The sequence below is a fragment of the Panulirus ornatus genome, chromosome 1, assembly GCF_036320965.1.
Source record: "Panulirus ornatus isolate Po-2019 chromosome 1, ASM3632096v1, whole genome shotgun sequence".
In the NCBI taxonomy this organism is placed as follows: Eukaryota; Metazoa; Arthropoda; class Malacostraca; order Decapoda; family Palinuridae; genus Panulirus; species Panulirus ornatus.
This window is the reverse complement of record NC_092224.1, coordinates 87,316,730-87,322,729: the sequence shown is the minus strand read 5'-3', so window position 1 is coordinate 87,322,729 and position 6,000 is coordinate 87,316,730.

Genomic DNA, 6,000 nt, shown 5'->3' with positions numbered 1-6,000 from the left:
CATACAAACCTCCGACAGTCAGGATCGAACCTGGGACCCCTGTGCAACAGGTGGGAGCGTTACCGCTAGGCTATGATCATTGCATCATTGCTCCCGCCTGTTGCAAAGGTGTCCCAGGTTCGATCCTGGCTGTTGGAGGTTTGTATGTTATATATATATATATATATATATATATATATATATATATATATATATATATATATATATATATATATATATATATAAATATGTGTGTGTGTGTGTGTGTGTGTGTGTGTGTAGACAATAGGCCTTAAAAACAATCCAGTCATCATTCTGTCTGACATATAATGCATACATACATGGCACTGTATACGAGCGAGTGGAGTTAGAATTTTCTGTTCAAGATCAAAATCCAACGAGTTAGCCTTAACATAAAACCGGCCCATGGAGATGGCGTCATCGTGCGGAGCCCGGACCTGTGGGCTCCTGTTTATTCTGTGGTGGGAAACCCTGGTACTGACTTCCTCCGCGTTACTTAATGCACTATGAGCTTGTTTTTTTCTATAGGATCCTCTTTCTTTTTTTTAGCAAGCTTTTAAAAAAGCTTAGGAACAGGACCCCTTTCCCTTTCAAAGGGGAAGGGGGCTGCTGCTGCTGCTGGGGGGAAGAGTATGCTCCAAGGCCTCGTGATGGTTCTCCGCGCCGCTGACTCGGAAACATATTTGATATAACTGGACAAATGTCTGATCTAGACCTAAAGAACTCCTTTAAAAATACAGTAATTCCACTAATACCTCACTGTTGTTGCCTAGACCAAGTTTGCTGTGGGACAGAAGGGTCTCCTATATTAACACTTCACTATTCAAGGAGTAACTGAACAGCGGCGCAAACAGTAGACACCTAGTTGCAATCACTCCCGTGAGCGTCGTTATAGATCGCTGAGAGATATGGTTTGACGATTGGGTAGTTGCTTCGTGCTAATCGCCCAACGTGTTCATGAATGCGTGCCCTGGGTGTTACTTAGTGTTGCCGACGTGCAAAGCAATACAACAGATGCGCTTATACTGGAAAACAACAGACAACTGTAACTAAGAATGAATTTATGCGACGCTAATATGTCCCGCATTTGGGTAAAATGAGCATGAATGTCCCCTTTATTGAGAATTAATAAGTATATGGTTGCATGGAAGTCTTGCCGTCGTAACGCATATATTTGTAAATACCAATGAATATTATAATGAGCTTTCGTAGTGTAGTGAATTCATGGGCCGTACAGGGTCGAATCCTGATTGCAGCAGTCGGTCTGCTCTCAACCCAGCCCTTCATCTACCTTTAGGGTTTGGTAGGTTATATGGGTACCTGCTCACGCTACGATATATATATATATATATATATATATATATATATATATATATATATATATATATATATATATATATTGTTTACCAAATGGCGCCCTAGCTACGTCTCTTCGTTGTATATCAACTGACTAATATTTCTTTTCTTGTATCTCCCCTGATGATGTGATTAGTACACGAAACTGCACTTGGGAACTTTTCGTGTTTTATCTTCCCGTGGACTCAGGAATATATATATATATATATATATATATATATATATATATATATATATATATATATATATATATATATATATATATAAAGAGAGAGAGAGAGAGCGTTAATGGGATGGCCTTGATTAGGGCCTCAGCTCCCGTGCCGTCTCAGCTAACATAAAAAAGGAGGGTAACATTCAGCTGACGTAGGCCACTGCTAGCTTATGATATCTTTCGTTTTCATCTACCCTAACTTTTAACATGGATGTATACTGAAATTACAGAAGCATGTGTAAGATTGACTTAGAAACCCGTTGTCCACTGACAACCATCATATGAACTGTCACATACATTGACACTTATTACATAAAAATAAGGTGCAATACTATCATGGCTGACGAAAGAATATGAAACGTGTTTGATTAATTTAGGAAGAGTCTCTTCAAATTGCTCTTGACATACTTTCATTCTTATTCACTTACTACGTATTTCCGTAAAACTTGTACCTCTTTCGAATAAATTTGCTAAAAATATTTTCCTATCAGAGATGAATAGAAAATTGTAATAAGAATTTTTTCCTACTACGACAGTGTCAACTCGAGTTGTTAGTCGAGTCCCGGGCGGTGCGACGTATTAAGGCTGGTGGGTGGCATTTGAGCTTTATCATTGACGTAATATATGTTGTGAGAATTTTTTCGCTCAAATTCCTGACGCTTTTTTTTATAACCATGATTACAAAATACCCACAAGGAAGTTACATGTAATATAGACTGGAGATGTATAAATAAACAGCATCAGAAAGTGGTATATAGTATGATGAATGAAGCGCAAAATAGGATTTCAGTAATTCACTTCTTTTTCCTGAACTGTGTTACCAATTATTAACTCCAGAAATGTGGTCAGTTTAATGGGGATTAGGCTCATAATAAAAGTGTGGCCGAAATGAATTCGTTAACTGTGTATCTAGGATTTGTTCACGGAAGGAGGTTAAGGGGATTGTGAACTCAATAAGATAATAATTAAAAGCATAAATCATGTGGTATGTAACATTATATTTTATATCAGAGAATGTATTGCCGTTATGTCCATGTTCATTTAAATCACTAGTATGCGAAATTATCATGAAACCAAATATGTCTTTTGTACAGTTTAGTATAAGACGAACGACCATATTTTACTAAGAATAACTTATCATTTGATAAAACGACAAGTACCAATTTAAGGGGTACTTTAGAAATAACATATGAGTTTAGAAGAAATGCATATCAATGGACTTATCTTACCAGAGATGATTTAAGGCCGGAGGTGATGATTTGAAATTTACAACTGATGGTACGATACGATTACGATAATGGGGTTGTAATGATCTTGGAAATACGACAGCAGAATAAGATTATGCTGGGACTACTATAATGATCTTGGAAATGGGTAAAGGCAAGGGATACAAATAGTTGGGTAAAGGCAAGGGAAACATTTTAAGAAACCAACAGAACCTATGAAAACTTAACTTTCCGTAACAGTCAAATATTACAAAATTTTCAATATTACAAAAAACGAATACGATGTTATTTGAATTCAGTTGCTGGAAAGTTTATGCCACAGACAAATCCATCTGTCTATGTACTTCTCATGCACATGTTCTTTGATGCGAACACCTGTTCCACGCAATTTATACCACTTCTGAAAACACACTGCTCGTCCCAAGTTTGTGACATTAATGGTTCTGGAGAAACCATAAAACAGGATTGATAGAGATGCCTTGTGGGAGGTCTTAAGAATATACGGTGTTGGGGAAAACTTCTAAAAGCAGTGGGAAGTTTTTATTAAGGGTGCACGAGTAGGATGAGAGGAGTGGATGAATCCAAGTGAAGGTTGGTCTGCTGCAGGATAGTTTCACGTCACCACGATTGTTTAATTTGTTTATGGATGGGATGGCGAGGGAGGTAAATGTGAGAGCATTGGAGAGAGGGGCGAGTATGCAGTCTGTGGGGGATGAGAGGGTGTAGGTGAGTCAGGTTGTTTGCTGATGATACAGCACTGGTGGCAGATTCGGGTGAGAAACTGCAGAAGTTGGAACTGAGTTTGGAAGAGTGTGTGAAAGAAGGAAGTAAATGTGAATAAAATCAAGGTTATTAGGTTCAGCAGGGTTGAGGGACTGGTTAGTTGAAGTGTGAGTTTGAATGGAGAAAACTTGGATGAAGTGAAGTGTTTTAAATACCTAGGAGTGGACATGACATCGTATGGAATTATGGAAGCAGAAATTAGTCATAGGGTGGGTGAGGGGGTGAAGGTTCTGGGAACACTGAAGAATGTGTGGCGAGAAAGAGACGAATGGGAATTCGAGTACATAGTATTACAATAGTTGTTTTCTATTAGCCAGGCCCATAGCATAGCGATAGCATTCCTGCCTGTGGCACAGGGGTCCCGGGTTTGATCCTGGCTGTTGCAGGTTTGTATATTCTATGAAGGTGCGTGTTCCTATGCACTTTGTTCATATTCATATACCTCCACATTGTACAGTTAGGCTCGGTAAAATGCTATCTGCTGGCTATGTGCGCCTGTTGAGAAATGACCAGTGTAGACCCCACTGCTCACCAACATGAGACAAAGGGTATTTGAGTATATAGTATTCGAAGTTATTTCCTATTAGCCAGGCCCATAGCCTTGCCGTAGCATTTCTGCCTGTGGCACAGTAGTCCTGGGTTCGATCCTGGCTGTTGGAGGTTTGTATGTTATATATATATATATATATATATATATATATATATATATATATATATATATATTTTTTTTTCAAAATATTCGCCATTTCCCGTGTTAGCGAGGTAGCGTTAAGAACAGAGGACTGGGCCATAAAGGGAATATCCTCACCTGGCCCCCTTCTCTGTTCCTTCTTTTGGAAAATTAAAAAAAATTGAGAGGGGAGGATTTCCAGCCCCCAGCTCCCTCCCCTTTTAGTCGCCTTCTACGACACGCAGGGAATACGTGGGAAGTATTCTTTCTCCCCTATCCCCAGGGAAAAATATATATATATATATATATTATACTTTGTCGCTGTCTCCCATGTTAGCGAGGTAGTGCTAGGAAAAGACAACAAAGGCCACATTCATTCACTCTCATCTCTGTCATGTGTAAATGCACTGAAACCAAAGCTCCCTTTCCACATCCATATCGTCTTTAGAGCAAAAATTCAAAATTTTGAGAATGTGCAGTCACATGATAATAAGGATTATATAAAAGTCAAAGGTGGGCTATTTTGATACCTGCTTTTTTCCCTACACATTGAAGCTTTGGAACTCTACCTTCTCATGTCTTTCCCAGTATGTAACTGTAACCTGGCACATTTCAAAAGATAGGTTTTCACTTTTTCAAATAATTTCAAATACTTTCCCTTTTCTTTTTCCATTTCATAATTCTCTCTATATTTCAGTTAAGGCTAGACCTTGATGTGGACTTTTGTTCGTAACTGGAGCCTTTAATATAATTTTTTTTTTTTTAAGAGACCCCATTCAGAGTTACTGTAAAGGTATATTCTCCACACTGGACAGGGATGGTATACAGAGGTTCAAGTTAATTTAACCCTCTAATAGCACCATGCTACTTTTGTGGCTTGATGTAGTTCAGTGCACTGCACTATAAGTGTGGCCTAAAGCTTTTCATCCTTGTATTAATTCCCAGGTGATGTACGATTTCACATCTTATTAAATATCTTTAGCAACCTAACAACACAGCTGTAAAAGAGAAATCATGCGGTTCACCCAAAAATCGTCAAAGAAAGTGTACCCGTGTTATCTCAGCAGGAAGCGAAAAAATACAGAGTAATTATTTAGCAGTCAGTTTTTCAGTAATAGAAACAATTTCTCTTGTATTATTATTCATATTGGTTCAATTATGTGGAGTATTTTGTTTGTGTAAATAATGTTCAAATAATGCATATATAAAATATGTAAATGACATGTACCGGATGTGAAATCACGCTTTGTAGAAACCGACTCACATAGCTCATTCTTCATACCTCTAGATATTCCTGCAGTGAGCAATATGTGTTAGCCCTGCCTTTTGGCAAAATGGTAGGAACAATAGATGGATATAGTAGGTAGGAAGATTTAGGCAGGAGCATTAGGTAGAAATATTAGGTAGAAGTAGTTGGAAGAGCATTAGATAAAAGTAGTCAGTAAGAACATTAGGTATGAGCCTCAGCCAACTCTTGTGCTGTATTTGCCCTCTGCCAGTGGCCTGTTAAGGGTGAGGCACTAAAGGCTAAGAAGTGGCACTGGAGTTCACTAGTTATGGAGATATTGCTGTGGCCATTCCTTTGAGGGAGTTCCAATAGGGACAGGTGTCAGAAATATAGAAAGGTAGATGGATAGAAAAATAAAATATTTATCAAGGTGTATGTGGAAGAAAATTATATTTTTTTAAAAATTCATCATAGGACGAATATAAGAGATATCTTTCAAGAGGCTCCTGCAGCCTAATGCTGC